The sequence below is a fragment of the Pristiophorus japonicus genome, chromosome 9, assembly GCF_044704955.1.
Source record: "Pristiophorus japonicus isolate sPriJap1 chromosome 9, sPriJap1.hap1, whole genome shotgun sequence".
Classification (NCBI taxonomy): domain Eukaryota; kingdom Metazoa; phylum Chordata; class Chondrichthyes; family Pristiophoridae; genus Pristiophorus; species Pristiophorus japonicus.
In genome coordinates, this window is record NC_091985.1 from 213,400,000 (window position 1) to 213,427,677 (window position 27,678).

The following is a 27,678-nucleotide window of genomic DNA, read 5'->3' on the forward strand; positions in this document are numbered from 1 at the left end:
AGTCGTTGGTGTGCGTCAGCAGTCAGCTCGCGACTTTCCGTCTTCAGACCCTGCAGAGATACCTTTACGTCGAGCCCCCTCCTAGGTGGCGTGCTCTGGTGACGTATTTCTTCCGCCAGCAGCACGGCCTCAACTACGACACGCAGCTCCTGTATGTGAGAGTGGGGGGCGTCAGGACCGCCCTCCGGGAGCTGCCTGTCTTTTACAAGGAACTCATCAGGGTCTGGAACAAAGTCTCCGCCAAGCGCAGCTCTCCACCGGCTGGAGTGGCGGCCGTCCTGCACGAGCCGCTGCTCGGGAATCCGTACCTCCACGACCGAGGTTTTAGGTGGCGGTCGGACGAGAGGGCTGTGGCTGGTGAGGTGACCAGGGTCAGGGACCTGCTCGATGGCGGAGGAGCGGGCTGGATGGCGCCAGACATGCTGGCGCGGCGCCTAAATTCTGCCAACGTCCGCCACGCGGCCGATGCCATCGAGTTGCTAAAAACAGCTCTGGGCCCTGACTCCGTTAGGTGCATCGAGGAGGCTCAAGCACGTGGGGAGATCCCGTCCGAACTGACCCCCGTCCGGACGGAATTCCTCATCAGCGCCAAACTCCGGAACCTCCCTCGGGAGCCGGCGCCTCACAACTTGAGCCGCCTTGAGGAAATCCCCTCCGTGCCTTTCAGTTCCGCGCGGAGGGGTTTCCTGTACGCGCTGCTCCTGCACACTCTCAACTTTGCCATCCTCGCCTGCCGTCCGGACACGCCATGGCGTACCATCTTGCCGTCCGGAGGAGGCAGGGGTCCCCGATGGAGGGCACTCTCCGCGGGAGCCCTCCCAGTATTTATCGGGGACTTGGCCTGGAGGGTGGTGCACGGAGCAGTCCCGTGCAGTAAATTTTTAAGCCGGTTCACGGGCTCCCAGGCAGCCTGCAATTTCTGCGGTCTGGAAGAGTCCGTGTTCCATGTTTTTATGGAATGCACGAGGTTGCAGCCCCTGTTTTATTATTTAAAGGGGCTGCTCCTGAAATTCTGGCTGCACTTCAGTCCCACACTCCTGATCTTTGGACACCCTGTGCGGAGGGGAGCGGGTAGGTCCGAGGGCCTCCTCGTAGGACTGCTCCTGGGCACGGCCAAGGGTGCCATCAGCCAGTCCAGGCAGCGGGCGGTCGAGGGGGTCGTTCAACCTGACTGCCTGCCTCTCTTCCGCACGTACATCCGCGCCAGGGTGTCCTTGGAGATGGAGCATGCGGTGTCCACCGGTCCGCTCGCGGCCTTCCGCGAGAGGTGGGCACCGGAGGGACTGGAGTGCATCGTCACGCCCGGCAACCAAATTTTAATTTGATTTTATGTTTTAAAGTTTAATTTGTTTTCTTTGCCGGTGTTTTTGTAGTGTCCCCCTCCCCTTTTATAGGGGGCACTTGGAGGAAAAAATAAGATTTTAGTGCCCCAAAAAAAACTAAAAAAAACAGACAAAAAAAGGGCCTTGGAAATGTTTGGTGCGCCCCCAAGATCAGGGGGGCACCATTTTATGATTTAATGTTTTTTTTTGTTTACTCCAAAAAAGAGTTTCATGCACAAGGACCAATGGTAGAGCTTTGGAGGCGTGGCCTAATCAGTTGGAGCTCTGCTGTTGAGAGAGAAGGAGCTACCTGCTTTAGCTCCTGTCTGGGAGGCCTTGAGAGCCCTGAGACCAGCCAAGGAAGAGGAGGAAAGGGCTGGCTTACTGCAGTTCAACATCCGGAGGGAGAGGTGGAGAGCTGAACAATTATCATTTACTGCAACTACAGAGAGTTGGAGAGAGGGGGAAAGAACAACCTGAGGAAACACCATCCAGTGTGGAAGGAGGGAGAGTCGTTTCTACAATCTTTGACAGGTGGGTTTGTTTTGGTGCATTCCCCGAAAGACTTTGTTGTATCGGTGGGGGGAGGAAAGAAGACCATTCGAGGGCCGGAACATCGCGGGGGGTGTGTGTGTGTGGAAGTGTGTGTGGGGGTCTTGCCTACAGCTAGGCCCACACACCACTGAAGCACCCCTCCCCCATTGCCTAGCCTGGGATAGCTGGAGCTACCTGGCTGAAGAAGTACAAATTACCTCATTAAAGATCGTTGGGAGTGTGTGCCTGGGTGGCTCCAGCTACCCCAGGTGAAGACATCTTCTCCCCCCACCCGAAGACCACTCTACAAAGACTGTGTTTTTTGCCATCTGGGGAGTGCACCCCAAGAAACACCCACCCACCGCTGTGAGAGGAGCCCTGCCCTCGCAGCTTCCCTCCTTCCCAACCCCTCACTCTATCTCTCTATCTCTGTCTCTCCCCTCTCTCTCTGAGAGCCCTTTCCTCCTAATTTCTTTAAAAAAAAAACAATCAAGACAACTGAGCAGAAGGAGCAAGGCCCCTCCCCAATTGTCAACTAGGGGAGAGGTGTGCCTCATTGAGAGCTCCTCTGCTCATACATTCAAACGAGGCCAATTTAAGACCATTAAGGCCTGTGACTTTGGGGTGGGTGTAGCACTGAAAGGGACCCCGTGATGGCGACCCCATCCACGCCGGTGGCAGGGCCAGCTAAGACATATGCGCAGGCGGCGTCGACATCCACGGCACGTCCTGCGCCTCCTGCTGCCCTGCCACCTTTCAGATTGATTACAAAAAAACACGGGGTCAAGAGCTACACTCACCCCACAATGAGCATTGAGGAGTGCGTGCGGGCGATGGCTGGGGTAGTCGGCCCCTCGGCCATTGTCGCAGCCTCCAAGATGTCTGGGAAGGCCGTGTTCTTTCTGGGGTCGGAGCGAGCGGTGTCTCTGGCCATTGAAAAGGGGCTCACGGTGGGCGGGGCGTTCCTGTCGGTGGACCCTCTCGAGGCCACCGCGCAGAGAGTCATTCTATCGAACGTCCCGCCCTTTGTTCCCGCTGAGATCCTCCTCCCTCACCTACACCAACTGGGGGAGATAAGGTCGGGGATCAATCCCATACCGCTCGGCCTCAGGGAGAACAGCCTGCGCCATGTGTTCTCCTTCCGCCGCCAGCTCTTTGTCCGGCTGGCGCGGGAGGAGACGACGGAAGGACATTTTAATGTGGTGCACGAGGGGACTGCCTACCGCGTCTTCTGGATGTCGGACGGCGTGCGGTGCCATGCCTGTAGGGAGGTGGAGCACGTTCGTAAGAACTGCCCCGCCTCCAAGGCCGCCAAACCACCGAGGGCGGCCAAGGCTGGCGCTGCCGCCACCCTTCCCCCTAGTTGCGTCCGCGTGCCGGGAGCCGTAGGTGCGCGGGCATCGTCGGAGGCCTTTGTTTTCATGGCCTCCGGCGGGAGGGGGGGAGGGAGAGCGTCCGACCGGAAAGAAGGCGCGGAAGAAGGCGAAACATCTAGAGGCGGGTCCCCTCGGTGCGCCAAACAACTTGTTTACCGCGCTCGGCCCAACCCCGTCACCGGCGAGCGCGGTGTGCCCTGAGCCCGTGCCCGAGCCCTTGACTAATACCCCAGAGGGGTTCGGGCGCGGGCAAGACAAGAAAAAGGGGTGGGTGGAGCGGGAGGCCTCGGCAGACATGGGGGTCTCCCTGCCTCCGCGCACCCCCAGGAACAAAAGGAGGCGCCGCTCCAATGAGGCGGAGGGGGAACAACATCCCTCCGCGGAGGAGTCGGTGCCCGCCGCGTGTCCCGCGTCCCCCACCGGCGCCCCCAAATTGCGCTGTAGGCGCGAGGAATCTGTCCCTGGGGAGGGTGAGGCAGTCGAGACTGCCCAGCCGCTGCCTCCCGGGGATGGCGTGAAAGATCTGCCTGTCGTGGGGGGCGTGGGGCCAGCGGAAGAATGCGTAGCCGCCGGGTCGAGCGTCCCGGGGACTGAGGCGGCGGGGTCGAAAAGGCCGAACCTGAGCCCGCCCAGCCAATACCCAACTTCCCCCGGGATTTGCTCGACTTGGCAGAAACTGACACTGCAGACAACTGTAATATACATCCACACGCTGGGCCGGGAGGTGGCGGCGGGGAGGGGGAAGAACAACAACCCTCGCCCCCTACTTTGGAGCTGAGGGACTTGGTGGACCTGGAGAATTTCCGAAACCAGGTCTCTCCGTGTTCCCCGGCTCCTGGTGCGGAGGAGGAACACCTTCCGCTGTCGCATCCCAACCCAGCACCACTTTTAAAAGAGCGCAGTGGGGACTCCTCTGCCGACGGTCCTGGGGCTGGAATCTGGACAGAGCCAGGGCCGGATGGAGCGGCTGGGCCGTTTGCCGTACCTCGTGCGGTCGACGGACCGGCTGCTGGCGGCGACCTCCCGGGGGAGGACGGGGACTCGCTGGGGGACGCGGCAGAAGATCTGGAGTCCATCGCCAGTGAGGCGGTGGATCTGCTCGCGTCCGCCGCTGAGACCCTCCTCATTCCTGCAAAGGAACTCCGGGACTTTTTCGTCCAGTGCCGGGGTCGCCGCGACCAAGCCCGTCTGGCCCTGGAAAGATGGTCTGAGCCGGTGTTGCTCATCGCTTCCGTCCGCGCCGCTGCTAAAACCATGGCCATGGGCGGGCCCTTATCAAGGGCGCAAGGCCTTGAGCTGCGCCGGCTCAAAAAGTTCCTCGCTGGGCTGCTGAAGGAGTGGAGGTCAACAAACGACTCCACTCCCCCCCCCCACAATAGGTTAGGTAGAGGTTGCACTATGCTCTAGTCATGAAGATAACCATAACCAGCCTCAACATCGACGGCGGCAGAGAGGCACGCAGTAGATTTAACAATTTTTCGCTCCTGCGGGAGGGGAAATATGCGGTGTGCTTCCTGCAAGAAACCCACACCGTTCCGGGAGACAAAGCCACGTGGCTCCTGGAATGGCAAGGAGAGGTCCGCATGAGCCACCTCAACGCCACTTCTAGTGGGGTGGCCATCTTGCTGGCCCCGCATTTTCAGCCGGAGATCTTGGGGGTCGAGAAGCCCGTGCCAGGCCGCTTGCTGCACGTAACGGTTCGCCTGGGGGACGTGCCGCTCCATCTCGTGAACGTGTACGCCCCTCAGCACGGCTCGCAGCAAACGCGGTTCTTCGAAGAGGTGTCTGCTCTTGGCTCCGTCGACGTCGGCGACTGCATTGTCCTCGGGGGGGATTTTAACTGCACCCTCGGGGCGAGGGACCGCTCCGGTGCCCCGCAGAGCATGACGGCGATGGAGAAGTTGAGGGACCTGGTCGGGTCCTTCGGTTTGGTGGACGTCTGGCGAAATCTGCATCCCGACTCCAGCGCCTTTACTTGGGTGAGGCCTGGAGTAGGATGGTCCAGAGTCGACCGCCTTTACGTGTCTCGGGCGTACGTTTCCTGCGTCCCGGCGGACTTCGTGCAGCCGGTGCCGTGTTCGGACCACCACCTGGTGTGGGCGGAGCTCGCTTCGCTCCGCGCGAGGAGAGGGTCCGCGTACTGGCATTTTAACAACCGGCTGCTGGAGGACGTGCGGTTCCAGGACTCATTCCATCGTTTCTGGGCCGACTGGAGAAGGAAGCAGGGGGGCTTCCCCTCCTTGAGGCTATGGTGGGACGTGGGCAAGGCTCATGTCCGCGTCTTCTGTCAAGAGTACGCGAGGGGGTCGACCAAGAGGCGGGCGGCCAGGGTCGGGCGCCGAGAAAAAGAGGTGCTCGACCTAGAGTCCCGTCTCGGTCAAGTCGTTGGGGACCCGGCCCTGCGGACGGTGTACGAAGCGAAGAAGGCCGCGCTGAAGGACCTGCAGCTCGTCGGGTCCCGAGGCGCGTTCGTGAGGTCGCGGATCCGGATCCTGCGGGATCTGGACCGCGGCTCCCCCTTCTTCTACTCGCTGGAAAAAAGACAGGGTGTCCGTAAGCAGCTCTTGACGCTGCTGGCCGACGACGGCTCTCTCGTCTCGGATCCGGAGGGCATCAACAACAGGGCCCGTGAATATTACGGGGCCCTGTTCTCTCCAGAGCCGTCCAGCGAGGCTGCGCGTAGAGTTTTGTGGGAGGACTTGCCGAAGGTCAGCCCGGAGGTCGCCGAAAATCTGGAAGCTCCGCTAAGCCTGGCGGAGCTGACCGACGCCCTCGACTGGCTCTCGAGGGGAAAAGCCTCGGGGCTGGACGAGCTGACCGTGGAGTTCCACAGGGCGTTCTGGGACGTCCTGGGTGGCGACTACACGCGGGTCCTGGGGGAAAGTCTGGCAACCGGGGAGATGCCCCTCTCTTGGCGCAGGGCAGTCATCGTCCTGCTGCCTAAGAAGGGCGATCTCCGCCTCGTTAAGAACTGGCGCCCGGTCTCCCTCCTCAGCACGGACTACAAAATCTTCGCCAGGGCGATGTCTGCTCGCCTTGGCGCCGTGCTGGACCACATGATCCACCCCGACCAGTCCTACACGGTCCTGGGCCAGACAATCCACGATAACATCCATCTGGTCCGGGACCTCATCCATTATTCCCAGGAGTCTGGTCTGTCGGTCGCCTTCCTATCCCTCGACCAAGAGAAGGCGTTCGACAGGGTGGATCACGACTATCTGCTCGGAACTCTGCGCGCTTTCGGGTTCGGGACGCATTTCGTCGCCCGGATCCGACTATTGTACGCCGCCGCGGAGTGTCTGATTAAGGTTAACGGGTCCTTGACAGCGCCCCTTCGCTTTGGGAGAGGGGTGCGTCAGGGATTCCCCATGTCCGGCCAGTTATATGCCGTCTGCGTGGAGCCTTTACTGCGCCTCCTGCGGACGAGGTTGACGGGACTGGCTCTGCAAGGGCCGGGCGTGGAGGTCGTCCTCTTGGCTTACGCCGATGACGTGCTCCTCACAGTAGAGGATCCCGCTGACCTGCGGAGGATGCGTGAGTGCCAGGAGATTTACTCGGCCGCATCCTCCGCCAGAATCAACTGGGAAAAATGTTCCGGACTCCTGGTGGGTCAGTGGCGGGTGGGCTCCCTGCCGGAGTTGCTCAGGCCTTTTGCCTGGAGCACGACCCATCTCCTCTATCTGGGAGTCTACCTTAGCCCCGACGAGGAAGCCTGGCCGGCGAACTGGCAGGAGCTGGAGGCCAAGGTCACCGCTCGCCTAGGGCACTGGACAGGACTGCTCCGAGTGCTGTCCTACAGGGGTCGAGCACTAGTCATAAACCAGCTGGTGGCCGCCATGTTGTGGTACCGGCTGGTCACTTTGACCCCTCCCCCTACGTTTATCGCCAAGATACAGAAGAAGCTGGTGGACTTCTTCTGGAACAACAGGAAGCACTGGGTCTCTGCCGCAGTCTTGAGTCTCCCGCTTGGGGAGGGCGGTCAGTCGTTGGTGTGCGTCAGCGCCCAGCTCGCGACTTTCCGTCTTCAGACCCTGCAGAGATACCTTTACGTTGAGCCCCCTTCTAGGTGGCGTGCTCTGGCGATGTATTTCTTCCGCCAACAGCACGGCCTCAACTACGACACGCAGCTACTGTTTGTGAGTGTGGGGGGCGTCAGGACCGCCCTCCGGGAGCTGCCTGTCTTTTACAAGGAACTCATCAGGGTCTGGAACAAAGTCTCCACCAAGCGCAGCTCTCCACCGGCTGGAGTGGCGGCCGTCCTGCAGGAGCCGCTGCTCGGGAATCCGTACCTCCACGACCGATGTTTCAGGTGGCGGTCGGACGAGAGGGCTGTGGCTGGTCAGGTGACCAGGGTCAGGGACCTGCTCGGTGGTGGAGGAGCGGGCTGGATGGTGCCAGACACGCTGGCGCGGCGCCTAAATTCTGCCAACGTCCGCCGCGCGGCCGATGCCATCGAGTTGCTAAACACAGCTCTGGGCCCCGACTCTGTTAGGTGCATCGAGGAGGCTCAAGCATGTGGGGAGATCCCGTCCGAACTGACCCCCATCCGGACGGAATTCCTCATCGGCGCCAAACCCCGGAACCTCCCTCGGGAACCGGCGCCTCACAACTTGAGCCGCCTCGAGGAAATCCCCTCCGTGCCTTTCAGTTCCGCGCGGAGGGGTTTCCTGTACGGGCTGCTCCTGCACACTCTCAACTTTGCCATCCTCGCCTACCGTCCGGACACGCCATGGCGTACCATCTTGCCGTCCGGAGGAGGCGAGGGTCCCCGATGGAGGGCACTCTACGCGGGAGTCCTCCCAGTATTTATCGGGGACTTGGCCTGGAGAGTGGTGCACGGAGCAGTCCCGTGCAATAAATTTTTAAGCCGGTTCACAGGCTCCAAGGCCGCCTGCAATTTCTGCGGTCTGGAAGAGTCCGTGTTCCATGTTTTTATGGAATGCACGAGGTTGCAGCCCCTGTTTTATTATTTAAAGGGGCTGCTCCTGAAATTCTGGCTGCACTTCAGTCCCACACTCCTGATCTTTGGACACCCTGTGCGGAGGGAAGCGGGTAGGTCCGAGGGCCTCCTCGTAGGACTGCTCCTGGGCACGGCCAAGGGTGCTATCAGCCGGTCCAGGCAGCGGGCGGTCGATGGGGTCGTTCAGCCAGACTGCCTGCCTCTCTTCCGCGCGTACATCCGTGCCAGGGTGTCCTTGGAGATGGAGCACGCGGTGTCCATCGCAGCCTTCCGCGAGAGGTGGACACCGGAGGGACTGGAGTGCATCATCACGCCCGGCAACCAAATTTTAATTTGATTTTATGGCTTTCAAGTTAATTTGTTTTAATTGCCAGTGCTTTTAGTGTCCCCCTCCCCTTTTATAGGGGGCACTTGGAAAAAAAAAATTCGATTCTGTGCCCAAAAAAAAAGGCATTGTAAATGTTGGTGTTTCCCCCAGATCGGGGGCACGGTTTAATGTTTTTCTGTTTACTCCTAAAAGAGTTTCATGCACAAGGACCAATGGTAGAGCTTTGGGGGCGTGGCCTAATCAGTTGGAGCTCTGCTGTTGAGAGAGAAGGAGCTACCTGCTTTAGCTCCTGTCTGGGAGGCCTGGAGTGAGCCCTGAGACCAGCCCAGGAATAGGAGGGAAGGGCTGGCTTGCTACAATACAACATCCGGAGGGAGAGGTGGAGAGCTGAATATTTTTTATTTAATACAACTACAGAGAGTTGGAGAGAGTGGGAAAAAAAAAACAACCTGAGGAAACACCATCCAGTGTGGAAGGAGGGAGAGTCGTTTCTACAATCTTTGACAGGTGGGTGTGTTTTGGTGCATTCTCCGAAAGACTTTGTTGTATCGGTGGGGGGAGGAAAGAAGACCATTCGAGGGCTGGAACATCGCGGGGGGTGTGTGTGTGTGGAAGTGTGTGTGGGGGTCTTGCCTACAGCTAGGCCCACACACCACTGAAGCACCCCTCCCCCACTGCCTACCCTGGGATAGATGGAGCTACCTGGCTGAAGAAGTATTAATTACCTCATTAAAGATCGTTGGGAGTGTGTGCTTGGGTGGCTCCAGCTACCCCAGGTGAAGACATCTTCTCCCCCCACCCGAAGACCACTCTACAAAGACTGTGTTTTTTGCCATCTGGGTAGTGCACCCCAAGAAACACCCACCCACCGCTGTGAGGGGAGACCTGCCCTCGCAGCTTCCCTCCTTCCCAACCCCTCCCTCTATCTCTCTCTCTCTGTCTCTCCCCTCTCTCTCTCTGAGAGCCCTTTCCTCCTAATTTTTTAATAAACAATTAAGACAACTGAGCAGAGGGAGCAAGGCCTCTCCCCAATTGCCAACTAGGGGAGAGGTGTGCCTCTTTCAGAGCTCCTCTGCTCATACATTCAAACGAGGCCAATTTAAGACCATTAAGGCCTGTGACTTTGGGGTGGGTGTAGCCCTTAAAGGGACCCCGTGATGGCGACCCCATCCACGCCGGTGGCAGGGCCAGCGAAGACTTATGCGCAGGCGGCGTCCACATCCACGGCGCCTCCTGCGCCACCTGCTGCCCTGCCACCATTCAGATTAATTACTAAGAAAAACGGGGTCAAGAGCTACACTCACCCCACAATGAGCATCGAGGAGTGCGTGCAGGTGATGGATGGGGTAGTCGGCCCCTCGGCCATTGTCGCAGCCTCCAAGATGTCTGGGAAGGCCGTGTTCTTCCTGGGGTCGGAGCGGGAGGTGTCCCTGGCCATTGAAAAGGGGCTCACAGTGGGCAGGGTGTTCCTGCCGGTGGACCCTCTCGAGGCCACCGCGCAGAGGGTCATTCTATCGAACGTCCCGCCCTTTGTTCCCGCTGAGCTCCTCCTCCCTCACCTACACCAACTGGGGGAGGTAAGGTCGGGGATCAACCCCAGACCGCTCGGCCTCAGAGAGAACAGCCTGCGCCACGTGTTCTCCTTCCGCCGCCAGCTCTTTGTCCGGCTGGCGCGGGAGGAGACGACGGAGGGCAATTTTAATGTGGTGCACGAGGGGACTGCCTACCGCGTCTTCTGGACGTTGGACGGCGTGCGGTGCCATGCCTGTAGGGAGGTGGGGCACGTTCGCAAGAACTGCTACGCCTCCAAGGCCGCCAAACCACCGAGGGCGGCCAAGGCTGGCGCCGCCGCCACCCCTCCCCCTAGTAGCGTCCGCGTGCCGGGAGCCGTAGGTGCGCAGGCATCGTCGGGGGCCTTTGTTTTCACGGCCTCTGGCGGGGGGGAGGGAGAGCGTCCGACCGGAAAGAGGGCACGGAGGAAGGCGAAACATCTCGAGGCGGGTCCCCTCGGTGCGCCAGAAAGTTTGACCGCCGCGCTCAGCCCAACCCAGTCATCGGCGAGCGCGGGGTGCCCTGAGCCCGTGCCCGAGCCCTTGACCAATACCGCAGAGGGGCTCGGGCGCGGGCAAGATAAGAAAAAAGGGGGGGGCGGAGCGGGAGGCCTCAGCAGACATGGAAGTCTCCCTGCCTCCGGGCACCCCCAGGAACAAAAGGAGGCGCCGCTCCAATGAGGCGGAGGGGGAACAACATCCCTCCGCGGAGGAGTCGGTGCCCGCCGCGTGTCCCGCGTCCCCCACCGGCGCCCCCAAACTGCGCCGTAGACGGGAGGAATCTGTCTCCGGGGAGGGAGGGGCAGTCGAGGCTGCCCAGCCTCTGCCTCCCGGGGATGGCGTGGGGGATCTGCCTGTCGTGGGGGGTAGTGGGGCCAGCGGAGGAATACGATGCCGCCGGGTCGGGCGTCCCGGGGACTGAGGCGGGCGGGGCCGAAAAGGCCGAACCTGAGCCCGCCCAGCCAATATCCAACTTCCCCCGGGACTTGCTCGACTCGGCGGAAATACACAGTACTAACAATTTTAATGAATCTGTACACGCTGGGCCGGGGGGTGGCGGCGGGGAGGGGGAAGAACAACAACCCTCGCCCCCTACTTTGGAGCTGGGGTACTTGGAGGACCTGGTTCATTTCTTTGACCAGGTCTCTCCGCCTTCCCCGGCTCCTGGGGCGGAGGAGGAACCCCTTCCGCTGTCGCTTCCTGACCCAGCATCGCTTTTAAAAGAGCCTAGTGGGGACTCCTCTGCCAACGATCCTGGGGGTGGGGTCGGGGCAGAGCCAGGGCCGGATGGAGCGGCCGGGCCATTTGCCGTACCTCGTGCGGTCGACGGGCCGGCTGCTAGCGGCGACCGCCCGGAGGAGGACGGGGACTCGGTGGAGGACGCGGGTGAAGATCTCGAGGCCATCGCCAGTGAGGCGGTGGATCTCCTCGTGCCCGCCGCTGAGTCCCCCCTCATTCCCGTAGAGGATCTCCGGGACTTTTTGGTCCAGAGCCAGGGTCGCCGCAACCGAACCCATCTGGCCCGGCAAAGATGGTCCGAGCTGGGGCTGCTCATCGCTTCCGTCCGCACTGCCGCTAAAACCATGGCCGCGGGCAGGCCCTTATCAAAGACGCAAGGCCTTGAGCTGCGCCGGCTCAAAAAGTTCCTCGCTGGGCTGCTGAAGGAGTGGAGGTCAACAAACGACTCCACTCCCCCCCCCCACAATAGGTTAGGTAGAGGTTGCACTATGCTCTAGTCATGAAGATAACCATAGCCAGCCTCAACATCAACGGCGGCAGAGAGGCACGCCGTAGATTTAACAATTTTTCGCTCCTGCGGGAGGGGAAATATGCGGCGTGCTTCCTGCAAGAAACCCACACCGTTCCGGGAGACAAAGCCACGTGGCTCCTGGAATGGCAAGGAGAGGTCCGCATGAGCCACCTCAACGCCACTTCTAGTGGGGTGGCCATCTTGCTGGCCCCGCATTTTCAGCCGGAGATCTTGGGGGTCGAGAAGCCCGTGCCAGGCCGCTTGCTGCACGTAACGGTTCGCCTGGGGGACGTGCCGCTCCATCTCGTGAACGTGTACGCCCCTCAGCACGGCTCGCAGCAAACGCGGTTCTTCGAAGAGGTGTCTGCTCTTGGCTCCGTCGACGTCGGCGACTGCATTGTCCTCGGGGGGGATTTTAACTGCACCCTCGGGGCGAGGGACCGCTCCGGTGCCCCGCAGAGCATGACGGCGATGGAGAAGTTGAGGGACCTGGTCGGGTCCTTCGACTTGGTGGACGTCTGGCGAAATCTGCATCCCGACTCCAGCGCCTTTACTTGGGTGAGGCCTGGAGTAGGATGGTCCAGAGTCGACCGCCTTTACGTGTCTCGGGCGTACGTTTCCTGCGTCCCGGCGGACTCCGTGCAGCCGGTGCCGTGTTCGGACCACCACCTGGTGTGGGCGGAGCTCACTTCGCTCCGCGCGAGGAGAGGGTCCGCGTACTGGCATTTTAACAACCGGCTGCTGGAGGACGTGCGGTTCCAGGACTCATTCCATCGTTTCTGGGCCGACTGGAGAAGGAAGCAGGGGGGCTTCCCCTCCTTGAGGCTATGGTGGGACGTGGGCAAGGCTCATGTTCGCGTCTTCTGTCAAGAGTACGCGAGGGGGTCGACCAAGAGGCGGGCGGCCAGGGTCGGGCGCCGAGAAAAAGAGGTGCTCGACCTAGAGTCCCGTCTCGGTCAAGTCGTTGGGGACCCGGCCCTGCGGACGGTGTACGAAGCGAAGAAGGCCGCGCTGAAGGACCTGCAGCTCGTCGGGTCCCGAGGCGCGTTCGTGAGGTCGCGGATCCGGATCCTGCGGGATCTGGACCGCGGCTCCCCCTTCTTCTACTCGCTGGAAAAAAGACAGGGTGTCCGTAAGCAGCTCTTGACGCTGCTGGCCGACGACGGCTCTCTCGTCTCGGATCCGGAGGGCATCAACAACAGGGCCCGTGAATATTACGGGGCCCTGTTCTCTCCAGAGCCGTCCAGCGAGGCTGCGCGTAGAGTTTTGTGGAAGGACTTGCCGAAGGTCAGCCCGGAGGTCGCCGAAAATCTGGAAGCTCCGCTAAGCCTGGCGGAGCTGACCGACGCCCTCGACTGGCTCTCGAGGGGAAAAGCCTCGGGGCTGGACGAGCTGACCGTGGAGTTCCACAGGGCGTTCTGGGACGTCCTGGGTGGCGACTACACGCGGGTCCTGGGGGAAAGTCTGGCAACCGGGGAGATGCCCCTCTCTTGGCGCAGGGCAGTCATCGTCCTGCTGCCTAAGAAGGGCGATCTCCGCCTCGTTAAGAACTGGCGCCCGGTCTCCCTCCTCAGCACGGACTACAAAATCTTCGCCAGGGCGATGTCTGCTCGCCTTGGCGCCGTGCTGGACCACATGATCCACCCCGACCAGTCCTACACGGTCCTGGGCCAGACAATCCACGATAACATCCATCTGGTCCGGGACCTCATCCATTATTCCCAGGAGTCTGGTCTGTCGGTCGCCTTCCTATCCCTCGACCAAGAGAAGGCGTTCGACAGGGTGGATCACGACTATCTGCTCGGAACTCTGCGCGCTTTCGGGTTCGGGACGCATTTCGTCGCCCGGATCCGACTATTGTACGCCGCCGCGGAGTGTCTGATTAAGGTTAACGGGTCCTTGACAGCGCCCCTTCGCTTTGGGAGAGGGGTGCGTCAGGGATTCCCCATGTCCGGCCAGTTATATGCCGTCTGCGTGGAGCCTTTACTGCGCCTCCTGCGGACGAGGTTGACGGGACTGGCTCTGCAAGGGCCGGGCGTGGAGGTCGTCCTCTTGGCTTACGCCGATGACGTGCTCCTCACAGTAGAGGATCCCGCTGACCTGCGGAGGATGCGTGAGTGCCAGGAGATTTACTCGGCCGCATCCTCCGCCAGAATCAACTGGGAAAAATGTTCCGGACTCCTGGTGGGTCAGTGGCGGGTGGGCTCCCTGCCGGAGTTGCTCAGGCCTTTTGCCTGGAGCACGACCCATCTCCTCTATCTGGGAGTCTACCTTAGCCCCGACGAGGAAGCCTGGCCGGCGAACTGGCAGGAGCTGGAGGCCAAGGTCACCGCTCGCCTAGGGCACTGGACAGGACTGCTCCGAGTGCTGTCCTACAGGGGTCGAGCACTAGTCATAAACCAGCTGGTGGCCGCCATGTTGTGGTACCGGCTGGTCACTTTGACCCCTCCCCCTACGTTTATCGCCAAGATACAGAAGAAGCTGGTGGACTTCTTCTGGAACAACAGGAAGCACTGGGTCTCTGCCGCAGTCTTGAATCTCCCGCTTGGGGAGGGCGGTCAGTCGTTGGTGTGCGTCAGCGCCCAGCTCGCGACTTTCCGTCTTCAGACCCTGCAGAGATACCTTTACGTTGAGCCCCCTTCTAGGTGGCGTGCTCTGGCGATGTATTTCTTCCGCCAACAGCACGGCCTCAACTACGACACGCAGCTACTGTTTGTGAGTGTGGGGGGCGTCAGGACCGCCCTCCGGGAGCTGCCTGTCTTTTACAAGGAACTCATCAGGGTCTGGAACAAAGTCTCCACCAAGCGCAGCTCTCCACCGGCTGGAGTGGCGGCCGTCCTGCAGGAGCCGCTGCTCGGGAATCCGTACCTCCACGACCGATGTTTCAGGTGGCGGTCGGACGAGAGGGCTGTGGCTGGTCAGGTGACCAGGGTCAGGGACCTGCTCGGTGGTGGAGGAGCGGGCTGGATGGTGCCAGACACGCTGGCGCGGCGCCTAAATTCTGCCAACGTCCGCCGCGCGGCCGATGCCATCGAGTTGCTAAACACAGCTCTGGGCCCCGACTCTGTTAGGTGCATCGAGGAGGCTCAAGCATGTGGGGAGATCCCGTCCGAACTGACCCCCATCCGGACGGAATTCCTCATCGGCGCCAAACCCCGGAACCTCCCTCGGGAACCGGCGCCTCACAACTTGAGCCGCCTCGAGGAAATCCCCTCCGTGCCTTTCAGTTCCGCGCGGAGGGGTTTCCTGTACGGGCTGCTCCTGCACACTCTCAACTTTGCCATCCTCGCCTACCGTCCGGACACGCCATGGCGTACCATCTTGCCGTCCGGAGGAGGCGAGGGTCCCCGATGGAGGGCACTCTACGCAGGGGTCCTCCCAGTATTTGTCGGGGACTTGGCCTGGAGAGTGGTGCACGGAGCAGTCCCGTGCAATAAATTTTTAAGCCGGTTCACAGGCTCCCAGGCCGCCTGCAATTTCTGCGGTCTGGAAGAGTCCGTGTTCCATGTTTTTATGGAATGCACGAGGTTGCAGCCCCTGTTTTATTATTTAAAGGGGCTGCTCCTGAAATTCTGGCTGCACTTCAGTCCCACACTCCTGATCTTTGGACACCCTGTGCGGAGGGAAGCGGGTAGGTCCGAGGGCCTCCTCGTAGGACTGCTCCTGGGCACGGCCAAGGGTGCTATCAGCCGGTCCAGGCAGCGGGCGGTCGAGGGGGTCGTTCAGCCAGACTGCCTGCCTCTCTTCCGCGCGTACATCCGTGCCAGGGTGTCCTTGGAGATGGAGCACGCGGTGTCCATCGCAGCCTTCCGCGAGAGGTGGACACCGGAGGGACTGGAGTGCATCATCACGCCCGGCAACCAAATTTTAATTTGATTTTATGGTTTTTAAGTTAATTTGTTTTAATTGCCAGTGCTTTTAGTGTCCCCCTCCCCTTTTATAGGGGGCACTTGGAAAATAAAAATTCGATTCTGTGCCCAAAAAAAAAGGCATTGTAAATGTTGGTGTTTCCCCCAGATCGGGGGCACGGTTTAATGTTTTTCTGTTTACTCCTAAAAGAGTTTCATGCACAAGGACCAATGGTAGAGCTTTGGAGGCGTGGCCTAATCAGTTGGAGCACTGCTGTTGAGAGAGAAGGAGCTACCTGCTTTAGCTCCTGTCTGGGAGGCCTGGAGTGAGCCCTGAGACCAGCCCAGGAATAGGAGGGAAGGGCTGGCTTGCTACAATACAACATCCGGAGGGAGAGGTGGAGAGCTGAATATTTATTATTTAATACAACTACAGAGAGTTGGAGAGAGTGGGAAAAAAAAACAACCTGAGGAAACACCATCCAGTGTGGAAGGAGGGAGAGTCGTTTCTACAATCTTTGACAGGTGGGTGTGTTTTGGTGCATTCCCCGAAAGACTTTGTTGTATCGGTGGGGGGAGGAAAGAAGACCATTCGAGGGCTGGAACATCGCGGGAGGTGTGTGTGGAAGTGTGTGTGGGGGTCTTGCCTACAGCTAGGCCCACACACCACTGAAGCACCCCTCCCCCACTGCCTAGCCTGGGATAGCTGGAGCTACCTGGCTGAAGAAGTACTAATTACCTCATTAAATATCGTTGGGAGTGTGTGCTTGGGTGGCTCCAGCTACCCCAGGTGAAGACATCTTCTCCCCCCACCCGAAGACCACTCTACAAAGACTGTGTTTTTTGCCATCTGGGGAGTGCACCCCAAGAAACACCCACCCACCGCTGTGAGGGGAGACCTGCCCTCGCAGCTTCCCTCCTTCCCAACCCCTCTCTCTATCTCTGTCTCTCCCCTCTCTCTCTGAGAGCCCTTTTCTCCTAATTTTTTAATAAACAATTAAGACAACTGAGCAGAGGGAGCAAGGCCTCTCCCCAATTGCCAACTAGGGGAGAGATGTGCCTCTTTCAAAGCTCCTCTGCTCATACATTCAAACGAGGCCAATTTAAGATCATTAAGGCCTGTGACTTTGGGGTGGGTGTAGCCCTTAAAGGGACCCCGTGATGGCGACCCCATCCACGCCGGTGGCAGGGCCAGCAAAGACTTATGCGCAGGTGGCGTCCACATCCACGGCGCCTCCTGCTGCCCTGCCACCATTCAGATTAATTACTAAGAAAAACGGGGTCAAGAGATACACTCACCCCACAATGAGCATCGAGGAGTGCGTGCGGGCGATGGCTGGGGTAGTCGGCCCCTCGGCCACTGTCGCAGCCTCCAAGATGTCTGGGAAGGCCGTGTTCTTCCTGGGGTCGGAGCGGGCGGTGTCCCTGGCCATTGAAAAGGGGCTCACGGTTGGCGGGGCGTTCCTGCCGGTGGACCCTCTCGAGGCCACCGCGCAGAGGGTCATTCTATCGAACGTCCCGCCCTTTGTTCCCGCTGAGCTCCTCCTCCCTCACCTACACCAACTGGGGGAGGTAAGGTCGGGGATCAACCCCATACCGCTCGGCCTCAGAGAGAACAGCCTGCGCCATGTGTTCTCCTTCCGCCGCCAGCTCTTTGTCCGGCTGGCGCGGGAGGAGACGACGGATGGCAATTTTAATGTGGTGCACGAGGGGACTGCCGACCGCGTCTCTGGACATCGGACGGCGTGCGGTGCCATGCCTGTAGGGAGGTGGGGCACGTTCGCAAGAACTGCTACGCCTCCAAGGCCGCCAAACCACCGAGGGCGGCCAAGGCTGGCGCCGCCGCCACCCCTCCCCCTAGTAGCGTCCGCGTGCCGGGAGCCGTAGGTGCGCGGGCATCGTCGGGGGCCTTTGTTTTCACGGCCTCTGGCGGGGGGGGAGGGAGAGCGTCCGACCGGAAAGAGGGCGCGGAGGAAGGCGAAACATCTCGAGGCGGGTTCCCTCGGTGCGCCAGAAAGTTTGACCGCCGCGCTCAGCCCAACCCAGTCATCGGCGAGCGTGGGGTGCCCTGAGCCCGTGCCCGAGCCCTTGACCAATACCGGAGAGGGGCTCGGGCGCGGGCAAGATAAGAAAAAAGTGGGGGGCGGAGCGGGAGGCCTCAGCAGACATGGAGGTCTCCCTGCCTCCGCGCACCCCCAGGAACAAAAGGAGGCGCCGCTCCAATGAGGCGGAGGGGGAACAACATCCCTCCGTGGAGGAGTCGGTGCCCGCCGCGTGTCCCGCGTCCCCCACCGGCGCCCCCAAACTGCGCCGTAGACGGGAGGAATCTGTCTCCGGGGAGGGAGGGGCAGTCAAGGCTGCCCAGCCTCTGCCTCCCGGGGATGGCGTGGGGGATCTGCCTGTCATGGGCGGTAGTGGGGCCAGCGGAGGAATACGATGCCGCCGGGTCGGGCGTCCCGGGGACTGAGGCGGGCGGGGCCGAAAAGGCCGAACCTGAGCCCGCCCAGCCAATATCCAACTTCCCCCGGGACTTGCTCGACTCGGCGGAAATACACAGTACTAACAATTTTAATGAATCTGTACACGCTGGGTCGGGGGGTGGCGGCGGGGAGGGGGAAGAACAACAACCCTCGCCCCCTACTTTGGAGCTGGGGTACTTGGAGGACCTGGTACATTTCTTTGACCAGGTCTCTCCGCCTTCCCCGGCTCCTGGGGCGGAGGAGGAACCCCTTCCGCTGTCGCTTCCTGACCCAGCACCGCTTTTAAAAGAGCCTAGTGGGGAGTCCTCTGCCAACGATCCTGGGGGTGGGGTCGGGGCAGAGCCAGGGCCGGATGGAGCGGCCGGGCCGTTTGCCGTACCTCGTGCGGTCGACGGCCTGGCTGCTAGCGGCGACCTCCCGGAGGAGGACGGGGACTCGGTGGAGGACGCGGGTGAAGATCTCGAGACCATCGCCACTGAGGCGGTGGATCTCCTCGTGCCCGCCGCTGAGTCCCCCCTCATTCCCGTAGAGGAACTCCGGGACTTTTTGGTCCAGAGCTAGGGTCGCCGCAACCGAACCCATCTGGCCCGGCAAAGATGGTCCGAGCTTGGGCTGCTCATCGCTTCCGCCCGTGCTGCCGCTAAAACCATGGCCGCGGGCGGGCCCTTATCAAAGACGCAAGGCCTTGAGCTGCGTCGGCTCAAAAAGTTCCTCGCTGGTCTGCTGAAGGAGTGGAGGTCAACAAACGACTCCACTCCCCCCCCCACAATAGGTTAGGTAGAGGTTGCACTATGCTCTTGTCATGAAGATAACCATAGCCAGCCTCAACATCAACGGCGGCAGAGAGGCACGCCGTAGATTTAACAATTTTTCGCTCCTGCGGGAGGGGAAATATGCGGCGTGCTTCCTGCAAGAAACCCACACCGTTCCGGGAGACGAAGCCACGTGGCTCCTGGAATGGCAAGGAGAGGTCCGCATGAGCCACCTCACCGCCACTTCTAGTGGGGTGGCCATCTTGCTGGCCCCTCATTTTCAGCCGGAGATCTTGGGGGTCGAGGAGCCCGTGCCAGGCCGCATGCTGCACGTAACGGTTCGCCTGGGGGACGTGCCGCTCCATCTCGTGAACATGCACGCCCCTCAGCCCGGCCCGCAGCAAACGCGCTTCTTGTAAGAGGTGTCCGCTCTTCTTGGCTCCGTCGACGTCGGCGACTGCATTGTCCTCGGGGGGGATTTTAACTGCACCCTCGAGGCGAGGGACCGCTCTGGTGCCCCGCAGAGCATGACGGCGATGGAGAAGTTGAGGGACCTGGTCGGGTCCTTTGACTTGGTGGACGTCTGGCGAAATCTCCATCCCGACTCCAGAGCCTTTACTTGGGTGAGGCCTGGATTAGGATGGTCCAGAGTCGACCGCCTTTACGTGTCTCGGGCGTACGTTTCCTGCGTCGCGGCGGCCTCCGTGTGGCCGGTGCCGTGTTTGGACCACCACCTGGTGTGGGCGGAGCTCGCTTCGCTCCGCGCGAGGACGGGGTCCGGTACTGGCATTTTAACAACCAGCTGCTGGAGGACGTGCGGTTCCAGGACTCGTTCCGTCGTTTCTGGGCCGACTGGAGAAGGAAGCAGGGGGGCTTCCCCTCCTTGAGGCTCTGGTGGGACGTGGGCAAGGCTCACGTCCGCGTCTTCTGTCAAGAGTACGCGAGGGGGTCGACCAAGAGGCGGGCGGCCAGGGTCGGGTGCCTAGAAAAAGAGGTGCTCGACCTGGAGTCCCGTCTCAGTCAAGTCGTCGGGGACCCGGCCCTGCGGACGGTGTACGAAGTGAAGGCCGCGCTGAAGGACCTGCAGCTCGTCAGGTCCCGAGGCGCGTTCGTGAGGTCGCGGATCCAGTTCCTGCGGGATCTGGACCGCGGCTCCCCCTTCTTCTACTCGCTGGAAAAAAGACAGGGTGTCCGTAAGCAGCTCTTGACGCTGCTGGCCGACGACGGCTCTCTCGTCTCGGATCCGGAGGGCGTCAACAACAGCGCCCGTGAATATTACGGGGCTCTGTTCTCTCCGGAGCCATCCAGCGAGGAAGAGCGTAGAGTTTTGTGGGAGGACCTGCTGAAGGTCAGCCCGGAGGGCGCCGAAAATCTGGAAGCTCCGCTAAGCCTGGTGGAGCTGACCGGCGCCCTCGACCGGCTCTCGAGGGGAAAAGCCCCGGGGCTGGACGGGCCGACCGTGGAGTTCCACAGGGCGTTCTTGGACGTCCTGGGGGGCGACTACGCGCGGGTCCTGGGGGAAAGTCTGGCGACCGGGGAGATGCCCCTCTCTTGGCGCAGGGCAGTCATCGTCCTGCTGCCTAAGAAGGGCGATCTCCGCCTCCTTAAGAACTGGCACCCGGTCTCCCTCCTTAGCACGGAGTACAAAATCTTCGCCAGGCGATGTCTGCTCGCCTTGGTGCCGTGCTGGATCACATGATCCACCCCGACCAGTCCTACACGGTCCCGGGCCGGACAATCCACGATAACATCCATCTGGTCCGGGACCTCATCCATTATTCCCAGGAGGCTGGTCTGTCGGTCGCCTTCCTATCCCTCGACCAAGAGAAGGCGTTCGACAGGGTGGATCACGACTATCTGCTCGGAACTCTGCGCGCTTTCGGGTTCGGGACACATTTCGTCACCCGGATCCGATTTTTGTATGCCGCCGCGGAGTGTCTGATTACAGTTAACGGGTCCTTGACGGCGCCCCTTCGCTTTGGGAGAGGGGTGCGCCAGGGATGCCCCATGTCCGGCCAGTTATATGATGTCTGCGTGGAGCCTTTCCTGCGCCTCCTGCCGACGAGGTTGACGGGACTGGCTCTGCAAGGGCCGGGCGTGGAGGTCGTCCTCTCGGCTTACGCCGATGACGTGCTCCTCGTGGTAGAGGATCGCACTGACTTGCGGAGGATGCGTGAGTGCCAGATTTACTCGGCCGCATCCTCCGCCAGAATCAACTGGGAGAAATGTTCCGGACTCCTGGTGGGTCAGTGGCGGGTGGACTCCCTGCCGGAGGAGCTCAGGCCTTTTGCCTGGAGCACGACCCATCTCCTCTATCTGGGAGTCTACCTTAGCCCCGACGAGGAAGCCTGTCCGGCGAACTGGCAGGAGCTGGAGGCCAAGGTCGCCGCTCGCCTAGGGCGCTGGACAGGACTGCTCCGAGTGCTGTCCTACAGGGGTCGAGCGCTAGTCATAAACCAGCTGGTGGCCGCCATGTTGTGGTACCGGATGGTCACTTTGACCCCTCCCCCTGCGAGATACAGAAGAATCCGGTGGACTTCTTCTGGAACAACAGGAAGCACTGGGTCTCTGCCGCAGTCTTGAGTCTCCAGCTTGGGGAGGGCGGTCAGTCGTTGGTGTGCGTCAGCGCCCAGCTCGCGATTTTCCGTCTTCAGACCCTGCAGAGATACCTTTACGTTGAGCCCTCTCCTAGGTGGCATGCTCTGGCGATGTATTTCAGCAGCACGGCCTCAACTACGACACGCAGCTCCTGTTTGTAAGTGTGGGGGGCGTCAGGACCGCCCTCCGGGAGCTGCCTGTCTTTTACAAGGAACTCATCAGGGTCTGGAACAAAGTCTCCACTAAGTACAGCTCTCCGCCGGCTGGAGTGGCGGCCGTCCTGCAGGAGCCGCTGCTCGGGAATCCGTACCTCCACGACCGAGGTTTTTTGTGGCGGTCGGACGAGAGGGCTGTGGCTGGTGAGGTGACCAGGGTCAGGGACCTGCTCGATGGCGGAGGAGCGGGCTGGATGGCGCCAGACACGCTGGCGCGGCGCCTAAAATCTGCCAACGTCCGTCACGCGGCCGATGCCATGAGTCGCTAAAAAGAGCTCTGGGCCCCGACTCCGTTAGGTGCATCGAGGAGGCTCAAGCACGTGGGGAGATCCCGTCCGAACTGACCCCCGTCCGGACGGAATTCCTCATCGGCGCCAAACCCCGGAACCTCCCTCGGGGGCCGGCGCCTCACAACGTGAGCCGCCTCGGGGTAATCCCCTCCGTGCCTTTCAGTTCCGCGCGGAGGGGTTTCCTGTACGGGCTGCTCCTGCACACTCTCAACTTTGCCATCCTCGCCTGCCGTCCGGACACGCCATGGCGTACCATCTTGCCGTCCGGAGGAGGCGGGGGTCCCCGATGGAGGGCACTCTATGCGGGGGTCCTCCCACTATTTGTCGGGGACTTGGCCTGGAGGGTGGTGCACCAAGCAGTGCCGTGCAATAAATTTTTAAGCCGGTTCACGGGCTCCCAGGCCGCCTGCAATTTCTGCGGTCTGGAAGAGTCCGTGTTCCATGTTTTTATTGAGTGCACGAGGTTGCAGCCCCTGTTCTGTTATTTAAAGGGGCTGCTCCTGAAATTCTGGCTGCACTTCAGTCCCACACTCCTGATCTTCGGGCACCTTGTGCGGAGGGCCTCCTCGTAGGACTGCTCCTGGGCACGGCCAACGGTGCCATCAGCCGGTCCAGGCAGCGGGCGGTCGAGGGGGTCGTTCAGCCAGACTGCCTGCCTCTCTTCCGCGCATACATCCGGTCCAGGGTGTCCTTGGAGATGGAGCACGCGGTGTCCAACGGTACGCTCGCGGCCTTCCACGAGAGGTGGGCACTGGAGGAACTAGAGTGCATCATCACGCCCGGCAACCAAATTTTAATTTGATTTTATGTTTTTAAGTTAATTTGTTTTAATTGCCGATGCTTTTAGTGTTCCCCTCCCCTTTTATAGGGGGCACTTGGAAAAAATTTTTGATTCTGTGCCCAAAAAAAGCCTTGTAAATGTTGGTGTTTCCCCCAGATCGGGGTGCACGGTTTAATGTTTTTTGTTTACTCCTAAAAGAGTTTCATGCACAAGGACCCCCAGGTCCCTCTGTAGCGCAGCATGTTGTAATTTCTCCCCATTCATATAATATTCCTTTTACTGATTTTTTTTCCCCCAAGGTGGATGACCTCACATTTTCCGACATTGTATTCCACCTGCCAAATCTTAGCCCATTCACTTAACCTACCTAAATCTCTTTGCAGCCTCACTGTGTCCTCTACACAATCCGCTTTCCCACTCATCTTTGTGTCATCTGCAAATTTTGTTACACTGCACTCTGTTCCCTCTTCCAGGTCATCTATGTATATTTAAACAGTTGTGGTTCCAGCACCGATCCTTGTGGCACACCACTAACCACTGATTTCCAACCCGAAAAGGACCCATTTATCCCGACTCTCTGCTTTCTGTTCGCCAGCCAATTCTCGATCCATGCTAATACATTTCCTCTGATTCCGCGTACCTTTATCTTCTGCAGTAACCTTTTGTGTGGCACCTTATCGAATGCCTTTTGGAAATCTAAATACACCACATCCATCGGTATACCTCTATCCACCATGCTCGTTATATCCTCAAAGAATTCCAGTAAATTAGTTAAACATGATTTCCCTTCATGAATCCATGTTGCGTCTGCTTGATTGCACTATTCCTATCTCGATGTCCCGCTATTTCTTCCTTAATGATAGCTTCAAGCATTTTCCCCACTACAGATGTTAAACTAACCGGCCTATAGTTACCTGTCTTTTGTCTGCCCCCTTTTTTAAACAGAGGTGTTACATTAACTGCTTTCCAATCCGCTGGTACCTCCCCAGAGTCCAGAGAATTTTGGTAGATTATAACGAATGCATCTGCTATAACTTCCGCCATCTCTTTTAATACCCTGGGATGCATTTCATCAGGACCAGGGGACTTGTCTACCTTGAGTCTCATTAGCCTGTCCAGCATTACCCCCCTAGTGATAGTGATTATCGCAAGGTCCTCCCTTCCCACATTCCCGTGACCAGCAGTTTTTGGCATGGCTTTTGTGTCTTCCACTGTGAAGACCGAAGCAAAATAATTGTTTAAGGTCTCAGCCATTTCCACATTTCCCATTATTAAATCCCCCTTTTCATCTTCGAAGGGACCAACATTTACTTTAGTCACTCTTTTCCGTTTTATATATTGGTAAAAGCTTTTACTATCTGTTTTTATGTTTTGCGCAAGTTTACTTTCGTAATCTATCTTTCCTTTCTTTATTGCTTTCTTAGTCATTCTTTGCTGTCGTTTAAAATTTTCCCAATCTTCTAGTTTCCCACTAACCTTAGCCACCTTATACGCATTGGTTTTTAATTTGATACTCTCCTTTATTTCCTTGGTTAACCACAGCTGGTTATCCCTTCTCTTACCGCCCTTCTTTTTCACTGGAATATATTTTTGTTGAGCACTATGAAAGAGCTCCTTAAAAGTCCTCCACTGTTCCTCAATTGTGCCACCGTTTAGTCTGTGTTCCCAGTCTACTTTAGCCAACTCTGCCCTCATCCCACTGTAGTCCCCTTTGTTTAAGCATAGTACGCTCATTTGAGACACTACTTCCTCACCCTCAATTTGTATTACAAATTCAACCATACTGTGATCACTCATTCCGAGAGGATCTTTTACTAGGAGATCGTTTATTATTCTTGTCTCATTACACAGGACCAGATCTAAGATAGCTTGCTCCCTTGTAGGTTCTGTAACATACTGTTCTGAGAAACAATCCCGTATGCATTCTATGGATTCCTCCTCAAGGCTACCCCGTGCGATTTGATTTGACCAATCGATATGTAGGTTAAAATCCCCCATGATTACTGCCGTTCCTTTTTCACATGCCTCCATTATTCCCTTGATTATTGTCCGCCCCACCGTGAAGTTATTATTTGGGGGCCTATAAACTACGCCCACCAGTGATTTTTTTCCCCTTACTATCTCTAATCTCCACCTGCAATGATTCAATATTTTGTTCATTAGAGCCAATATCGTCTCTCACAACTGCCCTGATATCATCCTTTATTAACAGAGCTACCCCACCTCCTTTCCCTTCTTGTCTATCTTTCCAAATTATCAGATACCCCTGTATGTTTAATTCCCAGTCTTGGGCACCCTGCAACTACGTTTCTGGAATGGCCACCAAATCATACCCATTTGTAATGATTTGTGCCGTCAACTCATTTACTTTATTTCGAATGCTGTGTTTAGGTAGAGTGTTTTAATACTAGCTTTTAAACCATGATTTTTAGTTTTGACCCCTCCTGCAGCCCCTTTATATTCATACATATTGTCCCTTCCTATCACCTTATGGTTTACACTTACCCCAGTGCTACTCTGCTCTGTTGCCTCCTGCCTTTTGCATGCTTTCTTGGGGTCCTGTTCATCTGAGCTCTCACCCACTCTAACTAGCTCAGAGCCCTCTCCTGGGTTCCGAATACTCCTCTCATTGAGGCACAGAGCTTTCAGGCTTGCCTTTTTATTGCACTTTGACCCTTTAGAATTTTTCTGTACAGTGTCCCGTTTTGTTTTTTGCCTTGGGTTTCTCTGACCTCCACTTTTACTCATCTCCTTTCTGTCTTTTGCTTCTGTCTCCATTTTGTTTCACTCTGTCTCCCTGCATTGGTTCCCATCCCGCTGCCATATTAGTTTAACTCCTCCCCAACAGCACTAGCAAACACTCCCCCTAGGACATTGGTTCCGGTCCTGCCCAGGGGCAGACCGTCCGGTTTGTACTGGTCCCACCTCCCCCAGAACCGGTTCCAATGCCCCAGGAATTTGAATCCCTCCCTCCTGCACCACTGCTCAAGCCACGTATTCATCTGAGCTATCCTGCGATTCCTACTCTGACTAGCACGTGGCACTGGTAGCAATACCGAGATTATTACTTTTGAGGTCCTACTTTTTAAGTTAGCTCCTAGCTCCTTAAATTCGTCTCGTAGGACCTCATCCCTTTTTTTTACCTATATCGTTGGTACCAATGTGCACCACAACAACTGGCTGTTCACCCTCCCTTTTCAGAATGTCCTGCACCCGCTCCGAGACATCCTTGACCCTTGCATCAGAGAGGCAACATACCATCCTGGAGTCTCGGTTGCGGCTGCAGAAACGCCTATCTATTTCCCTTACAATTGAATCCCCTATCACTATCGCTCTTCCACTCTTGTTCCTGCCCTCCTGTGCAGCAGAGCCAGCCACGGCGCCATGAACTTGGCTGGTGCTGCCCTCCACTGATGAGTCATCTCCCTCAACAGTACTCAAAGCGGTGTATCTGTTTTGCAGGGGGATGACCGCAGGGGACCCCTGCACTACCTTCCTTGCACTGCTCTTCCTGCTGGTCTTCCATTCCCTATCTGGCTGTGGACCCTTTACCTGCAGTAAGACCAACTCGCTACACGTGCTACTCACGTCATTCTCAGCATCGTGGAGAGTGAATCCACCCGCAGCTCCAATTCCGCAACGCGGTCCGTCAGGAGCTGGAGGCTGATATACTTCCCGCACACATAGTCATCAGGGACACCGGAAGTGTCCCTGAGTTCCCACATGGTACAGGAGGAGCATATCACGTGACCGAGCTCTGCTGCTATGACTTAACCTTTAGATACGCTTAATTTGGCGACAACATTGTTAACAGGTTACTTACTGATATAAAAAAGAAAAAGAAAAGCTACTCACCAATCACCAGCCAATCACTTACCCCTTTGGCTGTGACATCACCTGTTGATTTCTTTCTACTTTTTTGCTTTTTCTCCCAGCTGGAGCTGCTCTAGTTGGGCCTTTTGTAGGCCTCACCACGCACCTCGAGCTCCCGCTGGCCTTTTGTAGGCCTGGGATGCTGCCGCTCCGCCTCGCGACCTCGTGTTAAATGTATCTGTTTTATCTTGTAACACTTCTATAACGCATTTTAGGACCTTTTACTAGGTTACAGGCGCTCTATAAACACAAGTTGTTGTTGTTCTTGTCCCTCCCCGCCAATCACAGCACACCCCCCCCCCCCGTGCCCGCCAATCACAGCACAACCCCCGCGCCCGCCAATCACAGCACAACCCCCGCGCCCGCCAATCACAGCACACCTCGCGCGCCCGCCAATCACAGCACACCTCGCGCGCCCTCTCACAGGGGCCCGTTAAATATTCAATATTTAAACCCAACCGCCAAGTTCTTAGCGCGAACCTCTTTCAACCGAAATCATGACCGCAAACCCCGCCCCCCGGCCGCGTTGATTGGCCAGTAGCGGACAGGGTGTGGAGCTCCGGAGGTGAGCGGGTTCGCCGGAGCCCCTGTCACCCAGAGTGAGGGAGGCGGGTTTCTGGGGCGCAGCTCTCCCGGGGGAAGCGGATTGGTCGGACCGCCTGTCACTCAATGAGCGAGGCGGGTTTCAGGTGCTGGCCCGGGCTTGATTGGGAGCGCGACTCGGAGCTCGCGCAGAGTATTTTTAGGCCAAGCGCCAGTGACGCCGCGCTGGGAATTTGTATCGGTGATTTGGAGCCGGTGGGAGCGGCTCGCGGCTCGCGGCTCTACTCGGGCCTGGGGGGGATTTCACACTTTGGATTCTTTTTGTTATTATTCACTCGGGGGGAGCGAGGGCGTCATGGCAACGGGTTTGGTGAGTGAGCGGGACAGTCGCTTTTTCCCCGGGAACCTGCTGAGCGCTGGGTGGGGTAAGGGAGGTGGTGAGGAGGGGGCTGGGGTGGTGGGTGAGGTGTTTGCTCCA

At 58.6% G+C, this 27,678-nt stretch overlaps 1 protein-coding gene and 1 pseudogene across 8 annotated transcripts in view; one reads left to right on the forward strand and one right to left on the reverse strand.

The window, feature by feature from the left end:
* The window catches only part of LOC139273652 (zinc finger protein 664-like), a 138,521-nt gene that overhangs the window by 65,175 nt on the left and 45,668 nt on the right, over positions 1 to 27,678 (forward strand). For 4 of the 8 annotated variants that reach the window (XM_070890682.1, XM_070890683.1, XM_070890689.1 and 1 more), the window contains exon 1: positions 27,397 to 27,570. The exons of 2 other annotated variants lie outside the window; for them this stretch is intronic. The gene's annotated coding sequence lies outside the window, so the exon portion shown is untranslated. Of the gene's footprint in view, positions 1 to 16,172; positions 16,194 to 27,322; positions 27,347 to 27,396; positions 27,571 to 27,678 lie in introns of those variants that run through there. 2 more of the 8 variants (XM_070890686.1, XM_070890685.1) reach the window with 2 other exon arrangements.
* Positions 1 to 27,678, reverse strand: part of LOC139274114 (zinc finger protein 585A-like) — a 452,513-nt pseudogene that overhangs the window by 33,013 nt on the left and 391,822 nt on the right.